We start from the raw sequence: 19,249 nt of genomic DNA on the forward strand, positions 1-19,249 counted from the left end.
TTTTCACTTATACACACACACAGAAGGGGGCGCTGCTGCTCCTCTTCCTGTTTGTGTCAAACGACAAATTGCAGAAAACAAACCGTTTCTTTAAAAACATATAATGGCTTGACATTTATTAAGTACAAATTTATAGGTCATAATTACTTTCCAGGGCATTCTTTCCTATTTTTTTATACTTTCTAATAGTAACAGTAAATTAATGAAACTCCTCATTCAAACAGATCCACTATACAGTAGCTAAGGCCAGAAATGTACATAGACTCATGTCTGAGCCCAAACTGTGCCAACAACATATCCTCCACACCATTACACCAACAGCCTGAACCGTTAAGACGCAGGATGGATTCATGCATTCGTGTTTTTTCTGATCCTACTATCTGAATGTTGCAGAAGAAATGTTTCCAGGTTGTCTGTTGTCCAATTTTTTTTTTAATTGCACAGAAATATAATGTACAGCAATTATGGCAATCTCTACAAAGATTCTATTTTCCCAACATGAAATAGTATCAGAACAGGCTGAATTTCAACATATAGAAGATAGATAATGAACAGGAAGTACAAACAACAACAAATAAATAAATAAAATAAAAACAAACCCCAAACAGAATCAAAGGGGAAAAAAATTAAAATTAAAAGACATAAAATTAGTTATACCTTAGGGGTTTTCTAGCAGATCTAGTTCAATAATCATATGATTCAGATCCAGAGCTTGTTTTTTGTCCATAAATTTTACAGATGAGAGGAAGAGGCAGAGTTCTTTGTGAAAAGTAAAAAAGGACAGCTTTGTTTTTTTTAGAAAACGACATTTGTGAATGAAGAATTTTCCCATAATAATGATTACATTTAGAACATTTTCAAGCTTCTTTTCTTTTCTTAGAGAACCAAAGATAATATCATTTTTAGAAAATTCAAGTAAGTTAGGAAGAGCAAGTACTGCACATCATTCCACAGGGCTTTACAGAATATACAATCATAAAATAAATGTTCTGTTGATTCAATATCCCCATCACAAAAAGAGCAAGAATTATTATCAATGGCAAAGCGACGTCTGAGAAATTCTCTGGAAGGGTAAATACCAGAGATGATTTTGTAGTGGACCTCCTTAGCTTTGGGAGGAATGGAACGTTTTAGGTAATTTTTTCTGATCTCTTTCTTTTGATCACCGGAGAACAGATGTGAGATGGAATTTGGATTGGATCTATAAGGGAAAAAACATTAGTAAATAATTCCCTAATTTTGGAGTTTTTTAGACTGTTAGCTGTAATGTTATGCCCATTTACCAAGAGTTCAGGGAGGTCAGGGGATCTATAGTCAGGGTTTTGAAAAAGATTATATGCTGTACATAGAATGTTTTGAGGGATAGCCTTAGTAATTTTTTGAAATTCTTTGTTATTTATTTGCAGATTATAATTGGCGGTGAAATCTTCTAATAAAATTTTACCTCTATCATTTAACAAATGCATCACTGACCAGATGCCCTTATCAGATGGGGTGGCAAAATCAAGGCCATTTATTTATTTATTTATTTTATCCATATGCAGGTGTTACATTCTGTAATATGTATTATATATGGTTAAAATATATAAAATGCAGAAAGTATACACGTTTCATATAAATATATATTTATATCTACAACTTTTTTTAGCCTACATAATTAAACACTTATGTTAGCAAAATTGTGAATTTTGGTTTTATGTACTGTATAGCCTATATAATAAATAAGTATGTAGCCCAATAAGTATAAACTCAAGGAAGCTACACAACGTGGGATGGCTCACTTACAAACAGAAGTATAACAGAAGCTTCACACTCTTTTTTTTAATAAGCAATATTTAAATTATTTCTTACTTACATTTACACAAAATGCCAAAAATCTGCACTGTCATGAACATATTTTTCATCAAAAATGTAAGCCTCATTTTTCATGATTTATTGGGTTAACCCTCTGCAGTCCAGGGTACAACACGCCATTGTTACTAATAACCTACTAAAAATATTTACCTTGCCTTGTTTGGTATCATTCTTTTCAACACAATCTCACGTGTCTGAACTCACAGTTATGTTTTCGATTGACATAGTGTAGTAGTGTATTAACAAAATTGATCTGAAATCACACAAAAAACACAAAAACCAAGCAGGAAAAAACAGTTATTTTTACTGTAAAAACCACAAACATGTTTAGTGAAACTTGAAATGCAAATATAAATTGTAAATTGCTTCTTTCTTTGGTGCTGTACTTAGAAAATGCTGTTTGTTCCCACACTAAACGTGACTGTAGTATTCAGAAAAAAGTATCGGGAATATTTTTCATCATAACTCTGGGTTTAGTGGCCTATCAATAAAATTAAAAAACTGGCATATAGTTTGAAGTCTGAACTTTCAACACAATTGAAATGGAGACTCAGCATGGCTGCAGCTTGTAGCTATGTCAGCTTAAATCGGTCATGTGATTTAGAGGTGCGGTGTATCCATCAACCACAAAGGGTTAATAATACTCACCTTCATTCCAGACTGTCACAATCAACCAGACAACGAGAGATGCATGTCCTCAATTTTCTTCAGGGTTTCTTGCAGACTTTGGAAGATAATGGTAAAAGCATATAAATGTCCACCTTCTGTGGAAGTACTGGAGTCAGGATCTGAGAATAAAAGCAGGAGCCTACAGGCAGCAATATCATACGGGTGAGTGTGTAGGAGGAGATGGAACGGTGTTCTCCCTCTGACTCTGCTGCATGTGGGTAAAAGGTGTCGTCAGCTGCTCTGAGTGAAAGAATCCCCTGACTGGGACCTGAGGAAACTCCTTGGACCCCGTAACCAGGTCACGGTATAGGGAGAGGATTAGATTGTCCATGGAGTCCAAAAGGCTGCAGCTGAAAGGAGGGTTCCTCAAGTTTGTGATGGCCATCTGACGTACACTCACCGGCCTCACCAGTGCAGCTACAAGAAAACAAAAAGGTGGATGCAGAGTGTTTTGAGGTACGTTTGCCTCTGTGAGTCCTGCATTTTGGGTCCTCTCTCCCTGCCTGCCTGCACACAGTCATGACAGTTTTCTAATGTTTTGGGACATTGTTTTGGAGACAACCTTAAACTTTTCTTATTACTTACCACTTTGTTGATTCTTGCTGATGTTTAAGATACAGAAGAGAATAATGTACACTTGGCACAGTCTTTATGGAACCTTAGTTAATTTTGCACAGATTTACAATTGGTTCTAAAATAGATGTCCCTGGTTCAACATCCAGTCCACAGCCCTGCTGTATGCCCAAAGCAGTTCACAGAAGCAGTGCCAAAGTTTTAAAACTATTAAACTCTTGAGAAAATAAGTTGCCTGGGAAAGCCTTCACAGTCTGAGGCCTTCTTTGGTGGAGTGGGGCTCCTGCTGCTGCTGTCTTCCTTTGTAGTCTTTCTCTTTGCATCCTGTGCAAACATCTTCAGATACTGGCAGAGCACCCACATGATAACTCTGCCCTCTGAGATGTAGTCCGTGACTCTCCAACGGTTCGTCATCTCACTGTCTTCTGTCTGATAAACAGCAGAGATGACTCTGGTGACAGTGAGGCCATTGACATCCATTGTGCGGACACAGTTCCTCCGATCTGCCTTCAGCACAGGAATATCTGCCTTCTCCGGATGTAGTGGAGTCAGGATCCGAGAATAAAAGCGGAGGCCTACAGATGGCAACATCATACCAGGTGGTGAGTCGGTAGGAAGAGATGGAATGGTGTATGGAATACTAGGAAACTCCTTGGATCCCGTAACCAGGTCATGGTATAGCGAGAGGATTAGGTTGTTCATGGTGTCCAAATCGCTGGGGATCAAAGGACGGTTCCTCAAGTTACTGATGAGCATTTAACTAGACTCACTAGGTCAGCTACAAAAAAACAAAAAGGTCATCTATGTTAATCATGACATAATCCGACAAATTAAAGATTTAAATGGCAAGACATGGCTTTATATCATCATATGCTATTTCCAAAGACAGACAATGATTGGTAGAAGGTGAGAACAATGATTTTTTTTTTACTGTAAATGGTTGAATTGCATTTGCGCTTTAAACCAAAGATCACACCAGCAACTTCAAAGTCAAATCCAAACTCAGCCTGTTAGCATGTTGCAAAAACACTAAAAAAGTCCTGCTGATAGAAATCATTTGCAAAATTATCATTTTAACTGCATGTGAATTAAAAAATTTACAGCTCGTAGTAAAGGAACAACCTTGTGTTTTTGGTGACTGTGAACAAAATTTGCAGGGAGTATATCAAAATTTGTGATAAATGAATGTAATCCAGAATATTTGTGAATTATGGACACATTGTCAGTAAGGCTGCATAAGGCTGCATTAATTATCAATCTGCTGAAAATAAAACAGCTAAAGTCAGATGAGGTGTCGAACCTGCCTATTGCATGCACACACTGTTTCAATTTCTCACAGAGCACAAAACACACATCTGGACACCTGTATAGACACCGCAATAATAAAGTAAATCTAGCATAATGCACTCATGGAAATATTATATATTTAATTAAATCAGCACGTCGCAGTAGACATAACTATTTTACACATGCGTACAAGATCAAATTTGGCCACATATCTGAGGACTCCCTAAGCTCCTTCAAAATTATGCTATATCTTTTTGTAAACTTAAAGAGTGGCTCTGTGAACTCTCACAGCTCCATCATGCTTTTATACAGATTCATAATCTATTTAATTTATTGTCCTAACTCAGGGACAGTTGCCACAACATGTAAACTCGAACCCTCCACATGCACAAATGGGACTTTGGGATGACCACACTGATTAAAAAGAGTTTTCTTTAGCATGCCCCCCGCTCCCCCCCCCCCAAAAAAAATAAAATAAAATAAAAAATCAACTAAAATCGCGCCTCATAAAATTGATGTCTATGTGTGACACCAATGGAGAGCAGGTAGGGGAGACCAGGGATAGTTGTAACGTGGGTCAGTTGTAACACTTCCAATTTCTCCAATCAGGGCTAAGTTTCAAATGATGTGATTCATCCTGTGCATGCCCAATTCAGTTCTGCTATCACATGTGAAAAATCAGCACATTTTGTCAAACACAGACAATTTAACACGAAAAAAAGTAATTTGTATGTCAAAAAGTAATTTTTTTTTACTTTATTTCAATTTCTAATAGCATTATCTGCTTTGCAGTTAAACTCATCAAACTTAAATTGTGTTATTTGTATGTCTATGGGGATATATTCTGTGTAGGTCTTTAGTGCTAATGTTTTAGCCGTTGGCTGTAATGTTAGCTAGTTCATGGCTACAGGAGTCTGGGTTAGTTGTAACAGCAACAGTCTGGGTTAGTTGTAACAATAATGCAGATGTTACAACTTACCACACTATTACTTTAACTTATATTACAGTTTTTCTCCATTGGTTTGGCTCATTTCTTTAAACAGAAATTACATTCTCAAAACTCTAAGATCATTTGGCAAAACACTCTTACAGTTTAGCACAACACTATAGCTCACCTGCAAATGCTCATATCTCTTCCAAAACTGTTCACTCAGGCTTCAATCTAAATCTCTTTCTCATTTAAACAGTCAGTGTCTCCAAAATGGCAAAGATCCTTCTCAATAGCTTTGGCTCATTTCTCGACACAGATCGGACATTCTCATCATTCTTGGTGCTTTTGTCAAAATAAACCTGGATGGTTGATCACAACAACATGGTCCACCTGCAAAAGCTCATATCTCCCCTAAAACAGTTCACTCATGTGTCAAAACTACATTTCTTTCTAATCTGAATAGTCAGTGCCCCCAAAATGCATCGTCCCTTTGGCATTGTGTGAGTACTGCCATACAAAATGTTTAGATGTTTTGTCACTATGGCAGAGGACCAACAATATACAACAGAAAAGAGTAGCCTCCAAGGTTTGACATCACAGATTGCACTCACACTACCAAGGAAATTATAACCATTTTTTATTCACACGCAAAGAAAGTTTCATACATATGTAAAAAGAAAATGTACATTACAGTAGTAAATTGTATGAACACAAAATCAAAAAACAAGGACTTATTCAGTGGTTGCTGTACTAATTCTCCCGCTGCACAGTGACTGGAATACTACTCTAAACTGTATGAATTAGGTAATTCCATAGTTTACAGTAATTTGTTCAATATATTCTTGTCATATTTAGTATCAAAACATTCCACTAGTCCTCTCCACCTGCTAGTATAGACCTACCGCTGTAGGAAGGTGCACACAAAATCTCTACAGTAAGTTATACATTTTTTGCCTCACGCATAGTGCCCTGTCCTATACAACATATAATTCCATTATAGATTACATAGAGTACATACCTGTTTTCCCTGCGAAAGGTTTGGATGATGGAGGAGACTGTAGAGCAAGGCACATTAGGCTGCACTCGACGACCTGCCTCTGACATTGTGAGGCCATGGTTTATGACATGGTCTATAATTGTGGCCCGAATTTCATTCGGGACAGCACAGTGTCTTCGTGCTCCTCGGCCTCCTCTTCCCCCTATTCCTCCACCACGCATTCTCAGTCCTCCTCTTCTTCTTCTTCTTCCTCCTCTTCCTTGAGGAAGAACTTCCCCTTGTCCATTTGCTTGGCCTTGTCTATCCATGTTCAGAGATCGGACTGGCTCTGGTCAAGCTCTATACATCTGTGTTTGGCAGCACACAATCATGGAACACACCTGCGTGTGACACCTAGTTTCACCTGACTGTCAATGACCGTCATCAGTTTATCAAATATTCAAAGAAATTCATATATGGTATTCATGGTATTATGTTCTTGACCAATTTTGACAATTGAACAGACGGTTGTGCATGTGAGTACTTATACAATGAAATCATGCTGACATGTTTTGGAGAGAATGATCATTAGACTGAGAATCAACTAATCACTTTAGATCTACAAGATCTATTCATTTGGAAAATGTGCTAAATGTGGGCTAACTGTATAACTGTAGGCTACTTGTACTTAATCATTTGCAAAGATGCACTGAGACAATTGAGACATGTACTAAGGCATTTGCCATTTGATAAAATGAATGAGAAATGCCATTCTGTTGTGAACATTTGCCAAGAGGTTTGGAGGTTTGTCCATGTTATTTTGAGAATGTAATTTCTGTTTCAAGAAATGAGCCAAACCAATGGAGAAAAACTGTAAACAAGTTGGGGATATGACATCAGCAGAGAGGTTCACTGGTTGCCTTTGTATATGCAGTTAATGCCATTGGCAACACAATTCCTCCACTGTTTGTGTTCCCACACATACATTATGCAGACCACTGTGTCAGAGATGGACCAGTAGGAAGTATTGGTAGTGGAAATAAATCAGGATGGGTGCAAGAAACAGATTTCCTCATCTTTCTGAAGCACTTTGCAAACCACACCAAGGTAAGCCATGATAAAAAAGTAATGGAATTGCAATGCTGGTGCACAACTACATTTTTTCAGCTTCATTGTTATGTTCAAAAGTTGGTGCAAGAGTTGTAGGTTATAATGCCCACTGAGCCAATGAGGCCAAACTCAAGGAAGACCAACCAAAATTAATGAAATATTCAGTTGCAGAAAATTCCATCATTTGTCTTTTTTGGGGGGTTGGAATATGTTCAAAAGCTAGATTTCTGCATTCTGTCACACACACACTTAGCTACATAAATGGCTCTAAGTGCATTCATGTGTTGAATAAAAAATATTACATGTTAATATTTTATCAGTACCCTTATTTCATTGTGTTACATTTCACCCCAGGATATGTTACAACTAACCCAGACTATGGGGTTAATTGTAACATTTCACTCTTTGTGTTTGAGACCATACCATGCAATGGGTAATTGTGCTGCAGAGACAATAGCTGCACTATTTAATAGCAGAGACGTGTAAATACTTTGCATTACATTTTGAATCCACTACCTTAAAAGAGCTCCAATTTACAGACAGAAATGTCAAAAATGTTACAACTATCCCCGGTCTCCCCTACTGCTCACAGCGTAATCCACGGGTGCTCATTTTGGGTTGTTGAATTGCGGTTTTCTTCAAGGTTATAAAACTTTGAAAGTCGCTCGCAAAATGTTTTCACAGCACTTGTAGAAAAATCTCCTGTTAGCGCTCGCACGTGAAAACTCAATTCGATTGTTGGCTTCTGCTTTTCCACCTGCCGCTCAACACGTCATCGTCATCACCATTACTCCCGGTGTCGCCCAAGCTACGTGGAGTGACAAACATTTTATGGGTGATTCTGTTTTTGCGGCAACATTTCATGTCCACATAATTCACTTACCCTGATTTTTTTCTAAAATGTGCCAAATATGTCCAACAAAGTAATTAAATTATGTGTTTAAGTGTTTTCCATTATTTAAACATAAATGAAATGCATTTCAAATATTATTTTTTTTATTTTACGCACTTTTTTGGTGCCACATGTTCAATTTCATTGTGTCCCACAGTGCCGTCATTAACTTCCTCCAGAAATATATGTCATAAAATTCTATCTATCTATCTATCTATCTATCTATCTATATATATATATATATATATATATATATATATATATATATATATATATATATATATATATATATATATATATATATATAAACCCATTTACAGGAAGTGGCATCATTTGTTTTTAGTGGGAATTCAACTGTGGAAAATTAGGTAAGCTTCAACTGTCACTGTCACTTTACTTTTTTTCATCTTAAACATGTTACACCTGTATGGGTCAACCTCAAGTTTCCACCCTGTTAAGGTTAATTGAGGAAATTTTTAATTAAATAGAATATTTTTTAAAACATTTTGGATTTAGTTATTAAAGGTGTGTTACAGTTTTTCTCCATTGGTTTGGCTCATTTCTTGAAACAGAAATTACATTCTCAAAACTCTAAGATCATTTGGCAAAACACTCTTACAGTTTAGCACAACACTATAGCTCACCTGCAAATGCTCATATCTCTTCCAAAACTGTTCACTCAGGCTTCAATCTAAATCTCTTTCTCATTTAAACAGTCAGTGTCTCCAAAATGGCAAAGATCCTTCTCAATAGCTTTGGCTCATTTCTCGACACAGATCGGACATTCTCATCATTCTTGGTGCTTTTGTCAAAATAAACCTGGATGGTTGATCACAACAACATGGTCCACCTGCAAAAGCTCACATCTCCCCTAAAACAGTTCACTCATGTGTCAAAACTACATTTCTTTCTAATCTGAATAGTCAGTGCCCCCAAAATGCATCGTCCCTTTGGCATTGTGTGAGTACTGCCATACAAAATGTTTAGATGTTTTGTCACTATGGCAGAGGACCAACAATATACAACAGAATAGAGTAGCCTCCAAGGTTTGACATCACAGATTGCACTCACACTACCAAGGAAATTATAACCATTTTTTATTCACACGCAAAGAAAGTTTCATTCATATGTAAAAAGAAAATGTACATTACAGTAGTAAATTGTATGAACACAAAATCAAAAAACAAGGACTTATTCAGTGTTCGCTGTACTCATTCTCCCGCTGCACAGTGACTGGAATACTTCTCTAAACTGTATAAATTATGTAATTCCATAGTTTACAGTAATTTGTTCAATATATTTCTTGTCATATTTAGTATCAAAACATTCCACTAGTCCTCTCCACCTGCTAGTATAGACCTACCACTGTAGGCAGATGCACACAAAATCTCTACAGTAAGTTATACATTTTTTGCCTCACGCACAGTGCCCTGTCCTATACAACATATAATTCCATCATAGATTACATAGAGTACATACCTGTTTTCCCTGCGAAAGGTTTGGATAATGGAGGAGACTGTAGAACGAGGCACATTAGGCTGCACTCGACGACCTGCCTCTGCCATTGTGAGGCCATGGTTTATGACATGGTCTATAATTGTGGCCCGAATTTCATTTGGGACAGCACAGCACCTATTCCACTCAGTCCTCCTCTTCTTCTTCTTCTTCCTCCTCTTCCTTGAGGAAGAACTTCCCCTTGTCCATTTGCTTGGCCTTGTCTATCCATGTTCAGAGATCGGACTGGCTCTGGTCAAGCTCTATATATCTGTGTTTGGCAGCACACAATCATGGAACACACCTGTGTGTGACACCTAGTTTCACCTGACTGTCAATGACTGTCATCAGTTTATCAAATATTCAAAGAAATTCATATATGGTATTCATGGTATTATGTTCTTGACCAATTTTGACAATTGAACACACAGTTGTGCATGCGAGTACTTATACAATGAAATCATGCTGACATGTTTTGGAGAGAATGATCACTAGACTGAGAATCAACTAATCACTTTAGATCTACAAGATCTATTCATTTGGAAAATGTGCTAAATGTGGGCTAACTGTATAACTGTAGGCTACTTGTACTTAATCATTTGCAAAGATGCACTGAGACAATTGAGACATGTACTAAGGCATTTGCCATTTGATAAAATCAATGAGAAATGCCATTCTGTTGTGAACATTTGCCAAGAGGTTTGGAGGTTTGTCCATGTTATTTTGAGAATGTAATTTCTGTTTCAAGAAATGAGCCAAACCAATGGAGAAAAACTGTAATTTATTGAAGGTTAGCTGGCTAAATGTTGATCAGCTAAAGAGCTACAGCTAGATTAGCTAAAAAAATTCCACCCTGTGGGGTTCCACCCTGTTAGGTCACAGCAATATGATGTACGATAATGATAACAACAATAAAATCCATGAAATGCATTTTTATTTCCGTATTCATTTTAGTTGAAACAATGTTAAATAATCAGAACTGGGAGGGGGGGGGGGGGGGGGCTCTTTCTTAATTACAAATCAAATTTGAAAATTATAATTTTCAGCTCTGGATGAATATTCATGAAAGATTTGAACCCTTAAAAAAAGGAGTAATAATAATAATAATAATGATAAAAATAATTATAGTAACTGATCTCACGCAGAGAATCTACATCAGGAATCTACTGATCTCTGCGATGTCTGATCAACATGAGATCTGCACAGGTGGCCGTGGTTTAACCTGTAGTGCTTCAATAACTAAGATCTTGTGTAAAGAGTGCTGCACACTCTTTACACTTTCATATTCATGTTACTGAAATTGAAACAAAACAAAAATACACCATATCATATGTGAATTGTTACTTTAAATATACTCATGAAAGTGTTAAGATGCACTCTGAGCCTTCATTATGATCTTGAAGATGAATACTTCTAAACATTTAATGGTGATGGAATTTTACTTACCTCTATGTGAGCGTCACCAATAAATGGACTTGTGCCTGTCCAGCTTTCAAGCTTGGAGATGCTTTTCAAAAAAAAAGAGATGTCCTGTGATAACATATTATCAAAAACTTGTGGTTATAAATTAGAAGATGTAAAATAAGATTTTCCAACAAGAAATTAGTTTTAATAAGTCATAGTCCAATTTACAAAAGATAACATTTCAATTACAACAAAGTACAAAAAACAAAACAAAAACAAAAACACAGGGAAGGTGAATTATCCAGAGAACAGACACCCAACAGGGAAAAAACACTGAATTAAGCTAACATAGACACATTCAACAACTGACAAAGGACAGCAGGGTTTTTATATATACGCAGACTCTGACTGATGATTAAACCCAGGAAGGTAATGAGACATAGCTAAATCTAATCTACATAATGAGACAGGGGAGGAAGTAAAACTTCAAGCATGACAGAACTATCAAAGTAAAACATGAACCATAACTGAAACAAGGACATGCTAAAACATGGATGAGCTAATAGAGAAAGATGAGACAGAGGGTGGATATAATGAGTGTTAGACCCAAACCATGGAAGAACATTTTGGTAGTATTTGTGTTATAGTGGACCTGAATTGTTGTGGCACATGTTTGATTTATATAGAACGTTCATGCTGGAAATACATGCTAAATGTTTAATTTGTATCGGTTAGGAATAGGATGAACATCGTAGGGTGCACGTGTAGTAGCTGTATAGTATGAGCCAGAACAGCATTGGAAATGTGCACTGTAGCAGCAAGAAACGGAGTCCCACCTGAAAATAAAAGATCAAATACAGGAAGCATGACACTTAAGGTCTGGTTTTGACACTGGCAAGTGTTGTGTGTAAAACCACACCAGATATCATGGTGGCTGTGGCTCAGGAGCTACAGCAGGACGCCTACGAATTAGAAGGTTGGCTATTCACTCCCTGTCTTCCCCAGTCTGCATGCCAAAATACCCTCGGGCAAGATACTAACCCCAAGTTGCCCGATGGAGCCATCCAGCTAACGTTAGATAGAAATCACTTACATAGTGAAAGCATAGAAAAGAGTGCTGGTGTGAATGAATGACGCAAGTTGTATAAAAGCGCTATATAAGAAGCAGTCCATTTACCATGTGGTTCAGCTCAGTGTGGCATGGAGATTTGACACAAACAGCTGCGAATTATAGCAAAAATAGCAACAATGAAATCATTGTGAGATCTGTGAAACACACATTCAGCTTATTCTCTGCTTGTGCTGATTTCACATTTAGTTTTGTTGTTTTGATAGTCCAGAGCAAGGGCGAATGTAGTTCTAGAGGGGCTCACCCCAAATCATAATGCATAATGTCATTCATCCTTATAATTTATAATTATGGAATATACTACTTTCAAATGTAGTCAGCTCTTTTCACATTTTCAGTAGAATGTTACCTTGAAAAGCAACTTAAATAGTTGGATGACCACTGAATTATTCAGAATGAATAATCACAGATTTCGATATAATATACCAGTTATAGGGTGGACAATTTAGTTATCAAAGTCAAAGGCTCAATCATGTTGACCAGGATTTTTCAAAGTAAGGAACAACTTGTGAAGAGAAAGGAGAAACACGCAGTGGCGGTCCTAGCCTGTTTGGCGCCCTGGGCGAACACTCCCTCTGGCGCCCCCCCCCCCCCCACACACACACACACACAGAGACAAAACATATTAAGGATTGTACATTAACATAAAATTGTTGTACACACACATATGAAGAGAGAGAGAGTATGCATAGTATGCAAACGGCTACCAAACAGCCATCATAATTCGTCATACAATGAGAACAGGACAAATCAACAATTGACACTGACTAATTAATATTAAAATCTGTAATATAATGTATTGTTTGGAGTTTAGTCTGTTACTGTTGCTATTTTTACCATTTCTTCTTGGAGCAACTGTAACACACATAATTTCCTTAGAGATTAATAAAGTATTCTGATTGGTTCAGGATGACCTGCCATTATCCAATGACACATCTGCTTACCTGCATCTTTTGTTTCTCCACTCTTCTTTTCTCTTTTTTCTAAACTGAGGACCTGATGGCTTTGAACTTTTCTTGTCCATCTTCCATTGGTTTTAATTTTGCACTCCAGTATGAACACCCATCCCCCAACCGGAGGATCACCACAACATGATCTAATAAACCTACACCTTAGTTTACAGATTCACTTTGTCTAAGGTTTATTTCTGAGATTTCACACAACCCAGGATTCAGATCATGAATACATAATGAGCTTGGATTTACAACATTATAAATGAAATGTGCTCTATTTGGAAGCAGCCGGCCCCCTCCCCTTTCGACGGCTTGTGTGTGAGACTTTAAATCATCAAACTGTAAATTTTAAATTGTTATTGATCCCTTTCCCCCGAGTCCTAAAGTGTATATTTATTTTCTTACTCTTCTTATATTTATTGTTTGTTTATTTGCACTGCTGTAACTGGAGCCTCGTCGTCTCGTCTCTCTATAAACTGGACTGTAGCGGAGATGACAATAAAGTTTACTTTGACTTCAGCAGCGAACAGGCGCACCGAGGGCTCTCGTTCACTTTTCATGTATAGAATTTCGAAAAAACATCGGTGCAAATTATAAGTCTGTATCATGATGTCTGGTGTTTTCGTGTTTGTTGGTTTGTTTTTATTTTGTTTTATTTTGCGAGTTGGTTATTAGACGCTGCTCCAGCCGGTCAGAAAATCCCCCGCCGCCCCGCCCTCTCCTCCCTGTGCCGCAAGCAGCAGGGCGCCCTTACTCCCAGCAAATGGGCGATAGAAAACCGATCGGTGCTTATGCCATTCCCAATATGCGCTGGCTGACGTCGGGGCAGCATGAGTACGAGCATTTTTTTTTTTTGCCGATGCCGGTGATGCCGCCCCCACCATGATGCCGCCCCGGGCAACCGCCCGTGTCGCCCGTATCTAAAACCGCTACTGGAAACACGCACATGTTTTCAGTCTCTTAAGCACATGGAGGCAGTCCACCAAATCTTTAAGCACTTAAAGTAGCACTATAAGCGGAAAACCACACTGCCAAGAAGCAGACTGGTAAGAGAGCTGCTTTTACATTAAATTGTTTAATTCTTAGAAACCCTCCTTTTATTGTGCCGACAAAGCATAGAGCATCACCATGTATCCTAAGTGGAGAATAGATTTGTAGTCGGCGACATCAGTGCAGTTGCAACTATCCTGTTTACTGCATGTGTTTACTCCATGTTTAGAGTGATATGAATCCTGTCGAGAGATTATGGGATTATTACCATCTTGCCTTATCATTCTAAATGTTTAATAAACACTGAAGCCAGATTCGACCAGTACAGGGATAGAAAGCAACCAAAGTCTTATTTAGGCGATTAATGGCAGTGCCTCTTTCTGAGCGCATTGTAACATCGAGATATCAAGAACACTTGACAGAAAAAATATCACTAAAATGCATTATGATTACTAGTACTATTGCTATAATTATTTAAGGGTACTGTGATGATATTTAGGGATGCTTGAGCACCCCCAAAAGCATCTAAACTAGCCTATGCTCAAGAGTTTCATCACTGGATGGAAAACGTGTTCAGAGACTTAGAACACACGCACACGCACACGATACAAGCAAACAGAGAAGAGAATGGAGCAAAACACAAAGAGAGGCAGCAGCAGGATCCCCTGCAGTTTGTGTAAGTGAAAAAGCTTACAGCACCTGGTATTCCCAGGCGGTCTCCCATCCAAGTACTGACCAGGCCCGACCCTGCTTAGCTTCCGAGATCAGACGAGATCGGGCGTGTTCAGGGTGGTATGGCCGTAAGCGACAACCCACACGACAAATACCCGTTTTATTAATGCTTCAGAAGCCGTTCTCTGACTTTTGTCTTGCAGATCGTCTCCAAACAGTTTGTTTTGTTACTTAAATAAATGCGGTGATTTTAAGAGCCAGCTGCACAGTATTCCGATCTAAGATCAGTGATGTGTTACTGTAAACAGTTTTCTATGCTGAAGTAAAAAGTTTACCGTAGGAATGAATGTTTCATCATTGGATGGAAAACGTGTTCAGAATCTTAATTGATGAAAAAAGTGGTATTTGGCATGTATAAAAGGTCAGTTTGTGTGCTCTTCAGTCGCTTACGGCCATACCACCCTGAACACGCCCGATCTCGTCTGATCTCGGAAGCTAAGCAGGGTCGGGCCTGGTCAGTACTTGGATGGGAGACCGCCTGGGAATACCAGGTGCTGTAAGCTTTTTCACTTATACACACACACAGAAGGGGGCGCTGCTGCTCCTCTTCCTGTTTGTGTCAAACGACAAATTGCAGAAAACAAACCGTTTCTTTAAAAACATATAATGGCTTGACATTTATTAAGTACAAATTTATAGGTCATAATTACTTTCCAGGGCATTCTTTCCTATTTTTTTATACTTTCTAATAGTAACAGTAAATTAATGAAACTCCTCATTCAAAAAGATCCACTATACAGTAGCTAAGGCCAGAAATGTACATAGACTCATGTCTGAGCCCAAACTGTGCCAACAACATATCCTCCACACCATTACACCAACAGTCTGAACCGTTAAGACGCAGGATGGATTCATGCATTGGTGTTTTTTCTGATCCTACTATCTGAATGTTGCAGAAGAAATGTTTCCAGGTTGTCTGTTGTCCAATTTTGATGATCCTGTGAGAATTGTAACCCCAGTTTCCTGTTCTGAGCTGACATGAGTGGCACCTGGTGTGGTCTTCTGCTGCTGTAGCCCATCTGCTTCAAGTTTCAGCGTACTGCATTCAGAGATGCTCTTCTGCACACCTTCATTGGAATAAGTGGTTATTTGAGTTACTGTTGCATTCCTATCAGCTAGGAGTCTGATCATTCTCTTCAGCAAATCAACGTGCCCATGTCTATGCGCCAAAACGCACTGAGTTGATTGGCTGATTAGACATTTGCAATAAACATTTGAAGAAGAGGTGTACTTAATAAAGCATCTGCTGTGTATGAGGTTACTAACACAAATACCTTTACATGTTGTTTTTAGACACAACGACTTTGCTTGAATGCAGTGTTTTTTTAAAGTACTGAGGTCTGATATTTTGCTTTTGTGTGTCTGGATTTGGCGGAAATGAATCTTACGCGGTATAAATGGAAATGTTGCACACATAATTTAACAAGAAACTAGTTGATGAGGTTTATCAAATTTTATTCATCACAACTTTGCTGATAAAAATGTAAAAAGAAGACATGAGGTTGATGTGGAAACACTTGAACAGGCAGCAGGGCTGTCACAGAATACCGTCAGCATTTTGAAATGGTATTTACTGTACATTGCAACGAATATCCACCTAAAGTGATTTAATACTCATTTTATCCTGAAGTCACGAAGTCCAGGACAGATTTCAGGTTTTTCTCAATTCTGTATCTGATTTAAGAACTGTGAATTTAATATTTGATTCAGAGCATGATCACAAGGGCTTTGGCATAACCGCAACACTGAAGATGAGGATCATTAAGGAGCGAGTGGGTTCGAGCCACATTCACAAAAAATAAAACATTAACACATTGTAGCAGGTAAAGATGATGGCCAATGACACTGTGACACTCATACTGCAGACAAACAGACGATAGAGATAAAAACAAAGCAAACGATTGAATGCTACACTCTACTAATCATCACGCTGATTAAAAAAATAGCAAAAACAAAATAAAACTAGAGAAAATGAACAGACATGGTGTTTGATCTTTTAAAAAGCACGTCATAACATTGTTTTTCTTTTACATACCGGATGAGCTTTTTAGCCCCTCGCTCATGGAGAAAACCGATTGAGGATTTTTGGGCCGACGACATTAAAAAATAACATTAAGGATTCAAGTAAATGAAGGTGAAAAGAAAACAGAGCAATGACGTTCAACATGTGCCACACCGCGAGATTTCTTGGACAATGACGGCTTCAAGTTCTTGTCATCGATCGCCTTGTCCTCGTCTTTGTTTTGGAGTTCGGGTGGCGACCGTGAATCCTCCGTGTCAGCGAGGGAAGACCGATAGAAGTATTTAAAAATGAAGGAAAACGACTACAAAGCGACACTACAACAATAAATTAATGCAAAAAAGTATGGCCCGAGCACGTGACAAGACTTTTTTTCTTTTTTCTCATGGTTGGTTTGTTTCATTCTCACCGTAATCCCACACTGAATAGAAAGATCTTTCATAAAAAGTTATAAAATAAATAAGCACTCTTTCCCTTTGAGTTTCGAGTAGAAAAAAGTTGCAGGCCCGAGAGGAGAAAGAGCGATGAGATTTCATTGATTACTTGCAGTAGTATCTCTGCCCTTCGTCTTCTTTGGCCTTTGTGATCACAAGCACACGCACACATGTTGGTGGGTCACTGAGGTCCACGTAGACTGGACAGTGTAACGTGTGGTGCTAGTCCTCAGTATACCCAGTTCACTGGGACCCACTGGGGTTCACTGCACAGTTTGTCCACGGCTGCCTGTAACGTCTCGAAGGCCTTATCCAGGTTGTCGTTAATGATGGTCAGGTCAAAGTAGTGGCAGTAAGCCCTCTGGATGCGGGCGCTCTCATCCACCGTTTTCCTCAGATCCACATCCTGCAGAAACATGAAGGACGGGTCAGTTCTGGGGATAAATCCAAGTTGTATGCATGAGTGTCAGTGTCCAGCACATAACAGTGAAGACCAGGACAGGTGGACAAATGATGAGTGTATGGATATTTATAGTCATGGTAAAAAGAAAGTAGACCCTCTGTCAATTTTAAGGTTTTACCTTTCAGGTCACAGTAAAAAATAACCTGGTCTTTCAAGAACAGAAGAACAAAATATAACACAACAGACTGCGTCTTACAAAAACTAAGCCAACAATGCAGAAACAGTACGACAAAGACAAAAACTACATCCTTACTTCTTCCATATTAGCAGCAATGTGCAGCTGATATGGTGCTGTCAATCAATTCAAAATCGCCTGATTAACTGATGATCAACAAATGTAAGGACCTCCATAAAGGCAGAACCTTTGCCAGCTTGCTGGTCTGGAGCATTCAAGTGGAAAGCTTTCATGACAGTTGCCAGTCTTCCCAGGAATGAACTTCCAAACACATTCACCTCATGGTCAGACCGTTTACAGGCCACAGCACGATAAATGTGAATGTTCATGATGATTCAATTAGGAAAAAAACGAATGTGTTTAGAAGGGTTTCCAGGAGAAATGCTCTTCTCTCTAAGAAGAAAATGGTAGCAATGCTTAAGTTTAAAAAGTTGCATCTGAACAAACCACAAAACATCTGGAAAAATGTCCTTTGGACAGATGAAACCAAAGTGGAGACGTAAGCAACCAAACACAGCATATCAGCACAAACACTTTCATATGAACTGCCAAGCACTGTGTTTGAGGCGTGATGATATGCAGCCAGAGGAAATGAGCAGCTTGCAGTCATAGAGTTGACCATGAACTCCTCTGTATACCAAACTCTACTAGAGCCACATATAAATCTGTCCAACAGCTAAAACTTGGGTCATGCAACAGGACAATGATCCCAAACGACGCAGCAAATCTACAACAGAATGACTGAAAAAGAAAAGAATCAAGTTGCTGCAATGTGCCAGTCAAAATTTTAGACCTCAGATTGATTCAAATGGTTTGGTGGGAGCTTCCGAGAACAAATGAGTTCAAACAACGTCGTAAAGAAGAGTAGAGCAAAATTCCTCCTCAATGATGTGCGAGACTACTGAAGTCGTACTTCAAGTTATTGCTGCTAAAGGTGCTTCTACTAAATCAAGGGGTTTATGTCACTTTTAACATGACGCTTCTGCATTTTGGCTTTAAGAACATAGCATAATATGTTGTATGCTGTTGTGCATCTCAGATTTTTTTGTTCTGATATGTAAAATGATAGAGATGATAGATGGTGTACTTTATTTTCACCACAACTGTATGTAATTTAAGGTACTTTTAGAAGGATTTTGTTTGACCAGCAAGTAACACGATCT

The 19,249-nt window shown here is 38.3% G+C and overlaps 2 non-coding genes across 2 annotated transcripts; one reads left to right on the plus strand and one right to left on the minus strand.

Annotated features, from left to right (window-relative positions):
* Positions 1 to 14,949: 14,949 nt before the first annotated feature.
* Positions 14,950 to 15,068, minus strand: LOC146493457 (5S ribosomal RNA). The gene has a single exon (XR_014872169.1). It is a non-coding gene; the product is annotated as a 5S ribosomal RNA (ribosomal RNA).
* A 310-nt stretch (positions 15,069 to 15,378) lies between these two features.
* On the plus strand, positions 15,379 to 15,497 carry LOC146493458 (5S ribosomal RNA). Its single transcript, XR_014872150.1, has one exon. It is a non-coding gene; the product is annotated as a 5S ribosomal RNA (ribosomal RNA).
* The last annotated feature ends 3,752 nt before the right edge of the window (positions 15,498 to 19,249 follow it).

The sequence above is a fragment of the Neolamprologus multifasciatus genome, chromosome 22 (assembly GCF_963576455.1).
Source record: "Neolamprologus multifasciatus chromosome 22, fNeoMul1.2, whole genome shotgun sequence".
NCBI lineage: Eukaryota > Metazoa > Chordata > Actinopteri > Cichliformes > Cichlidae > Neolamprologus > Neolamprologus multifasciatus.